At 39.9% G+C, this 8721-nt stretch overlaps 1 pseudogene; it reads right to left on the bottom strand.

The window, feature by feature from the left end:
* Positions 1-6266: 6266 nt before the first annotated feature.
* LOC101356047 (olfactory receptor 7G1-like) lies at positions 6267-7422 on the bottom strand (annotated as a pseudogene).
* Positions 7423-8721: the final 1299 nt, after the last annotated feature.

Genomic DNA, 8721 nt, shown 5'->3' with positions numbered 1-8721 from the left:
GCCCAGTATTCAGTCCCTCAGGGAGTTTGGATGTGTCTATGGAGCTTCCTGACCTTGCCTTTTACAAGTTGTGCTGCTTCTGCAGTAATGTATACTGTCTTACCTTTCACCAGAGTTATCACTTATCTATTTAGTTCCCCCCCATTCCTTCCATCCCTTGTAACCAACAAAGATTATTTCTTTTTGTTTGTAAACTTTCACATGAGTTATACAGTAGAGGTCTCATACAATATTTGTTCTTTTGTGATTGACTTATTTCACTCAGCATAATGTCTTCCAGTTTTTTTCCTCTTACTCTCCTGTGCTGAGTTCCTTTTGTTTGTGGATTTTTTTCATTTCTTTTGTTTTTGTAGGTTTTTTTTTTACTGAGACTTTCTGTTTTTTTTTCTTTATTTTGATGAGTAGTTTGTTACCTTTCTTTGTGGTTACCTTTAAATTTACCCTTATCTTCCTAGATTTGAACTAGTCTTTTATTACTTGGTATCACTTGACTTCCTCTCCACTAGAAGGTTCTATATCTACCCCGTTTATTCCCTCTTTTATTGTTCTGATGCTGTTGTCATTTACAGATTAACCTCTCTGGTTCCCTTTTGTAATTCTTTTGGTTTTGCATAGTCCTTAAGAGTTCATTTCCTAAGTTGGTATCTGGCTAGTACAATCCTGTGTACTGTCTACAGCCTGTGGTCTGATGTTATTTGTTCTCAGATTGAAGGACTTCCTTTAATAAGTCTTGTAAGTTTGGTTTGGTTTTTACATAGTCCCTTAATTTCTGTTTATCTGGAAATTACCGAATTTCACCACCATATCTGAACCAGAGTTTTGCAGGATATATTATTCTTTGCTGGCAATTTTTTTATTTCAAGGTTTTATATATGTCATCCCGTTGCCTTCTTGCCTGCATAGTTTCTACCGAATAATCTGAGCTGTGTCTTATTGTTTCTCCTCTGTATGTGACTTTTTCTCATTAAACAGTTAGCACACATATTGCCCTATGTGCTCTCAGGATTCTTTGTTTGTCTTTGGTTTCAGCGAGTGTGATTATGATATGCCTTGGTGATTTTCTTTTGGGGTCTATCCTATATGGGGTTTGTTGAGCTTCTTGGATGGTCAGCTTTTCATCTTTCATGATATTGGGGAAGTTTTCTGTCAGCGATTCTTCAATGATCCTCTTTGTGTCTTCTGTTTTCTCCTCCTGTTCTGGAACTCCCATCACTCATTTTATTTTGATTGTATCCCACATAATTCTCAGGGTCTCTTTATTTTTTTTCATTCTTTTTTATGATTTTCCTCAAACAGAGTTGTATCCAAGTGTTTGTCTTCAATTCCGCTGATCTTGTCTTCCACTGTTTCAAATCCGCTCCTCAGCCCTTCTATGACACTGTCCATTTCTGAAATCTTGTTGTTTATCTTTTGGTTTTCTAATTGTTGTTTTTGTATAATTTCTAGTTGTGAAATGATTTTGGCATTTAGTTCCTGCATTATTTCCCTGAATTCTTCCATTTTTTGTCTGTGATTTCCATGAATTTGTCTATTTTTTCCTCATTTTTGTTTGCTTTTTGCTTCAACTCTTGGATGATTCTGAGTATTAGAGATTTGAATTTCCTATCAGGTAGTTCTAGTGCCTTTTCTTCTACTGGAAAGTCATCTGGTGTTTTATTTTGGACACCTACTGGAACCATCCTGTCTTGTTTTTGTCAATGTTTTGATATTGTCTGCTTTCTTTGGGGCATTCAGTAGCTGTTTTTCTCATTTATTGATTGTAGATTTGTTTGTTTCATCCTTTTTTTATTTGACTAAGTCTGAGCAGGTGGGCTGTGTGTTCTTTGTTGTTTGCTCATCTATGGGCAGAATATTCTTCCCCTCCTTCTCCAATTGGCAGGGTCAGTCACGCAGATATGGTACAGCAGGGCAGGTCTAGCTGAAGAGGCATTGCTGGGATGGGTTGTTTGTGGCACTTACTACAGCCACCAGGGTGGGTCGGTAATCAGTGCAAGGCAGGTTCCTGTAGGCTGTGCCTGGGCTGCTTGGTGGTGTGATGTTAAGTATACGTTGCATCAGGCAGGATGGAGGGGGAGACTGTGATGTGTGGATCTAAGATGGGTATGGGAGAGAGGAGAGAGGAACAGGAGCCAAAAGCATATAAACAAACAAAAAAGAGTGCTAGGGGAGCTTGCTGTTGGAGTGATGAGAGACTATGAAATGGATAAAAACAAAAAGGGGAAGAAGAAGAAGAAAAAAGAAAAGAATGAATAAATAAAAATTAGAAAGAAAAAAGAACAGCAAGCTCTCAGGGATCCCACCGGTGCAGCTTCAAGGTCTGGCAAAGTTGTTCTCAGATGTTGAAGTATTGCCTGGCTAGGAGGTGTAGAGGTATTAAGTGCCAGGTATCCAGGGGACAGGAAGAGAAGGAAGGTATAGAGAGACAAGAAACTGATTAATGAAGAAAAACAAAAAGGGAAAAAGAGGGAAAAGAAAACAAAAAAAAATTAAAAAAAAGAATAAGAAAACTCCCCCAAAAAACAGAAAAAAAAAAAAAAAAACCATGAAAAAAGAAATGCTGTCAGGGATCCCGCTGTGTGTCTGCACAAGCTGAGGGGGTAGGTCCCAAGCCGCACAGCACGGCCCAGCCAGAACGGCCTCCCAACTTGTGAAAAGAAAAAGAAAACAAACAATTCAAAATAAACAAACAAACAAAAACAGACTGGGAAGCAGTTCCACACTCAAACGGAGCTCCATAGCCCCTCAGGAAGAAGCAAAGATGGCACACAGAGCCAGGTATTAGAGCAAAAGGAGGGGGAGGTGGTGAGAGGTAAGGAAGAAATCAAAAGAAGCAGAAAAAAGCAACACCAGCAGCAAACAAATGGCACTCAGGGAGTCTGCCAGTGCGGGTGGGTGGAATCCAAGCAGCCGGTGCTTCCCAGCCAAGAGACTGTGGCCGCAGGAAGCAGAGGAGGCCAAGTAGGGGGTGAAGAAGGGTGGAGCGTGGGAAAGCATATATCACCAGTTACCGGTTTTTCTGTCTCCTGCTGGAAGCTCTGTGAAGCTGCTTTCTTGTACCCCCTATTTGCTGGTCTCTGATAGGGGTCCAAGATGGTGGATCCCTGCCGCATTAGCTGATAGGGACCTCTGTATGTATCTCTCCTCGCTCTCTGTTCTCTGTCAGTTTCTTATTCCTTTTGGTTCTTGGCTGAGTTTTTTATCTCTTCATTTGATGTTTAGGGTTTTGGGATTGCTGTTTTCTCTGTTTGGCTTAGTTTTTTGGATCTTTGCTGTGGAGGGACGGTGTGGTGCTTCTGCCTAGAGTGACATGTTGCTGAAAGTCCTGTACTACCATTCTTGCTATCCTTTTCCAAATTATTCCACTACCATTATCTTAAACTCAATGCCCCCTAAGCTTCACATCCAACCTTTTGAGTTGCCATGGTCAATTTGATGTCACATAGATAATTCTTTAAAAGAGAACAATGCTCCAAGCTGAAGTACTTTACTAAATTAAGATAAGCTTTTTTTTTTAATTCAAAGATGACTTTAGGGGATAGTAGTGGTTCAGGTTTAAAGTTTAAAGATCTTTTTCGGGCAATAGTTTCAGGGATTCTTCCAGCCTTAGTGGCTGCAGAAAGTCTGGATCCATTGATAATTTGAAATTATCTTCCACATTTCCTCCCCTCTGCATTCAATCAGAATTTTTCTATAGAATCTTTTGTCAAAATATTCAGTAATGGTAGTCGGGCAACATGAAGTTCTTGTCTCATGATAAAGGAGGCAGTTGTTCATGAAGGCAACCAGACACTCATTTGATTTCCTCCTTCTGTTTCTTCAGGTAAATGGAGACCAGTTGAAACCTTGGATGGCCACTTGCTAGCTTTGAAGACCCCAGTAACTAGGCAATAAGCTAGGAGGTAGAACAGAAGTACTGAGAAACAAATTAGGCAACAGGTACCAGTGTTTAGGAATTCAACCTATCTTCTTGGGGGATATAATTCAATCCATGTTAATAGAATTCAACAAAATAGAAAAACATCACAGAAAATGATAAATACAGAATTCAAGATAGTGCTTGCCACTGGTAGGTTAGAGAGAAATGTGAATGGAAGACTCTTGAAATGGATTCTATGGTGATGGCATTACTTCATTTCTTAACCCAGGAGATATGGGTACAGGCTTTCATTACATTGCTATTCTTTAAGAGCTACAAATACATTTCATACACTACTTTGAAAATGATATTTTAATAAGTAAAATTGAAAAGATTATCAATTCCCTGATTCTTTCATACTCCATATTCTAAAACATTCTTCCATGTTCTTCTAATATTTACATCATGCTTCTCAGATTTCAGCATACATCGAAATCTCAAAAAGTGGTTAATAACAATGCTCACCATTGGAATGTCTCCCCAGAGATCAAAGTCAGTAGTTCTTGGGTGAGATATGGAAACCTGCTATGTGAACATAAATGAAGGCAGCTTTGCACTAGAAGACACCTGGTGTGCCAGGTGAGGAGCTCCTCCCAGTGTGCTGCTGAACACAATACCACTACTACCATCAATGATGACTGTCCATACACTCCATTGATTCTCCTACAAAAGCTGAATTGTTGTCACTCCCATAATACAGAGATGATTCTGACTGATGACCCTACTTCTTTGTTCCTGTGGGAAAAGTGATCTCCCTTAGCCTGCCAACTTCTCTTTTCTGCTCTTTTGCTGTACACGCAACATATCTTCTTCAAAATAAAGTCCATCCCCACAGAAAAACTGTTTTCCTCATAAATATATATTAAAAAGTTTTACATGAGATCCCTAAGTGTACATCTAGCCCTCTAAAACCTTAGTGATTTAATTAATTTTATTCAACTTCTGTGTGGACTCACCAGATATGAGAAAGAAAAACTGAAAAATAAGGTGACTGAGGAGAAAAGTAACATCTTATATACACTCTGATCAATAAATCAATGAGAAAAGCTCAAAACAAATATAATTCCAAAAAGACTATCAACTGTACTCCACCTACTATATAATTATTCATTTAATTGTATTACTAAGATTAGTAAAACCTGCTGATAGATATTACATTAAAGGTAAACCAGTAAAACTGCTGAATCAAGTGGTAAAAATGTTTGAGAGCAAGGAATAACAACCCTTGTAAGTAATGGCAATGTATAGAACACAATGATCCCAGTTGGATTTTATTGAGAATTATGTGCCAGGCGTTGTATTAAGTACTTGTAGTGGTTGTAGGGCTTCACTTCCCAATAGAAAATACAATCTGCATGATCAGTCTGAGGCTTTCATAGTACTTCCTCTTCCCCATACCAGAAATTTGAAGAGGAAGAGATGTATGATCCTATTCACGGTGATGAGATAGTAGGAGATGTGTTCTGTATGACTCCATGAAAGGTCTATTAACAATAGATCTCTATTAACTATAGGCCCAGGGAGGGAGTCAGTTTTGTTTCTTTGAGCATCATGTGTGGATATGACACACCTGGATCTGTTGCAGCCATCCTAGGATGGAGACACCTTGTAGGAGACTGAATGAAGCCCCACTGACCTATTTCTGTACATTCTCTACCTCTGAAGTCCTTGTAATGAGGTCCTTGTAATGAAAGCATATTAAAGTGAAGGTTTATATTTTCTTATTAGAACCGAAGGCTTCCTTACTGATAAGGTTCAATTATCTTACAATCTTCTGAAGCCACTGAGATAATCTAATTTTTCCCATGTATAAATAATGAAACTGAATACGGTGAATACTGATGTTAATCTGGACACATACCGTTTACCAGTGACATGTCTCAGTGATTACTAATTGAGGCATGAAAAGTAGGCTCTCGTCTCTCATAGTGGGACTAACCCTATGTTTCCATTCACATGGCTGTATCCATGGGATCAGGATGAAGCTAGTCTCTGGCTATTTGCACAATCTTGCTTTCATCCTTTCCTGGCCCTCTTCACCTTCTCCCACTTTCTTCTGCTGAAATGGAGGTCCTCACCATCACATAACAAGAACACCTGCCACAGGCACTGCTTCTATAGAACTTGACCAAATAAACTGAGGTTAGAGAGTTGAAATTATTTGTTGAAATGTACAGAGCTACACAAAGAGCAGAGTCAGGGTCCAATCCCAAGTGGAATGGTACTTAGCCATTATGTTATCTTGTGATTTTAGAAAAATGTGGTGATGGGAGAGTCAGGAGTTCTGGCTCATGAGCATTCTTTCACTTTGATGCTTTCTAGAAATCCAGGCCCAAAGCAGATAATTTAATCACTGAAAAGCAGATACGCACCTAATAATGTTCCTCAAGGCTCCCTTCATGTCCTTGTTTCTCAAGCTGTAGATGAAGGGGTTTATCATGGGAGTTACCATAGCGTACACCACTGAAGCTACTGCAGTCTTCCTGGAAGAGTGTGAAAAAGCAGCACTAATATATGAACCAAAGCCTGTCCCATAGAACAAGGAAACAACTGAGAGGTGAGACCCACAGGTGGAAAAAGCTTTATACTTTCCACCCGTTGATGACATTCTCAAAATGGAGGAGACAATTTGAGTATAAGAGAAAATGATTCCAGAGAGAGGAACACCACCCAGTATGGTAGCTGCAAAATGTAAGAAGATATTATTGATGACAGTATCAGAACAGGCAATCTTGATGATCTGAACAACTTCACAGAAGAAGTAGGGTATTGCTCGATGTTTGCAGAAAGACAGGTTCAAAACTATCAGACTGTGGATCAAGGCATCCACAGTGGTAACAAACAAGGAGAGTAGAATCAGCAGACCACAGTGGCGAGGGTTCATGATTACTGTGTATGTCAGTGGGTGACAAATGGCCAGATAGCGATCATAGGCCATTACGCCCAGGAGAAAGCTTTCCAAACTAGCAAAAACCAGGACAAAGAAGACCTGGGTGAGGCAGCCTGCATATGTGATGCTCTGATTCTGCACTTGGAGGTTCACCAGCATCTTTGGGATCGTGGTGGTGCTGAAACAGATGTCAGTGAAGGACAGACTGGCAAGAAAGAAATACATGGGGGTGTGGAGGTGGGGTTCAGAGCTGATGGCCAGGATGTTGAGCAAATTCCCCAAGACAGTGACCAGATACATGGACAGAAATAGGCTAAAGAGGAGGGGCTTCTGTTCTAGATCCTCTGTCAGTGTCAGGAGAAGGAATGCTGAAACACTTGTTTGGTTTCTAGGTTCCATATTATTGATGAATTTGATGGAAAAGTGAGAAGACAATCAAATGTGTGGTCTCTATACCAGCCGTAGCTGCATTACTAGAAGCGAACACCATCTAGGGCAAGAAACACAAGGAATGGAGTGGAATACAAACTTGGTGCCATCTGTTCATATTATTTGGTTATTTAATCAAAAATATGTGAATCTGATCAGTAGCTGAGCATTAATATTTATTCTGGAAAGGGGTGATCAGGTGCTCCTTTTTTTTTTTTTTTCCCACCGTCTGTGCTGTTATTATTTTTAAAATTTAGTAATTTAATAGTTAGAAAAGCCTGGTGATCTACTTCTCAAAATCATCCAATGAAAACCCTACGGATCAAAACAGTTGATTCCCTACTGATTATGGGAATGGCTCAGGACCTGGCAGCTTTTCCTTTTGTTGTTCATAATTCGCCGTGAGCCAAGGACCTACTAGATGGCAGCTAACAACAACAACAACAACATGTCCTTCTGTGGACTTCCTTGTGGGCCCCGAATTCCAGCCCAAGGGGATATCTTATCCAAGTGTGGATGGACACACTTACTATTTTTACAAAGAAAAATTGGTTTACAGCCACCCAGACATGAAGTATCAATAAAATTCTTTTCTTTTTTTAAAATTGGTAATTATATAGAGAAAAACGCATAGAAGAGGGAGGCATCCTGAAGAGTCTGTCCCATACTCCACATCTTTTCCCAGAGATAAGAGTCAGGTGACAGAGATGATAGAAATGTGTGTTAAGAACCAAAAGTGGGAAGATAATGCGAAGCTGATAACCCTATTTCACCACCACAAGAATGCAAGTAAATATCAAAGAACTTTATAATAGTTATAATATTTGAGAAGGGGCAACTTCTGCCTAGGAGAAAATTGGTCCTTACCATTGTAGAGACAGAGTAAGAGACTGGTAGAATTGGAGCTCCTTGGGATTGGTGCAAGGATACAAGAAAACATGTCAGGAAGATAGAAGACAGGCAGGAATCTGCGGGAGACTTGAGTTCAATCGTTTTATGCATGTACTGTCTTCACAGCTTCCCCTGGATGAACTTGTGATGAAACACCTGTCCTTATTTTCAAAAAATAACTAAGCGATTTTAAGTTACCTGACTGTCATAGCTGTAGAATGATGCTTGACAAATCCTCTGGATGGTAAAGGTGGGAGATGTGTCCTGAGAAAAGGCAGAGAGACTAAGTGAGACACCTGGCTCCTGGGCCTGAAAATCATCTGTGAGTGGAGTCTCAGGTGTGCTGCTTCCTCACTAGGGGAGGGCTGTTAAGTAAGGTGGTCACAGGCTGACTATTTGCAGTCTCTATATCCTTGGGGGCTCAATATCCAAAGCTCCTAATTAACCAAAGACTTTTATTGTCATTCTGATCCCAGGACAGTGCAAATCCTGAAAGACCAAGAGTTTAGATTGGGCCTTTATGTTGTTTCCTTCTTTTTGCTATTGTGAAAAATGTTGCAATGAACGTGAGTGTGTGGGGGGATATATGCCATTT

Source organism: Trichechus manatus, unplaced genomic scaffold, assembly GCF_000243295.1.
Source record: "Trichechus manatus latirostris isolate Lorelei unplaced genomic scaffold, TriManLat1.0 scaffold00057, whole genome shotgun sequence".
NCBI classification, from domain to species: domain Eukaryota; kingdom Metazoa; phylum Chordata; class Mammalia; order Sirenia; family Trichechidae; genus Trichechus; species Trichechus manatus.
The sequence above is the reverse complement of the archived record's forward strand: the minus strand, read 5'-3'. Positions and strand labels throughout refer to the sequence as shown.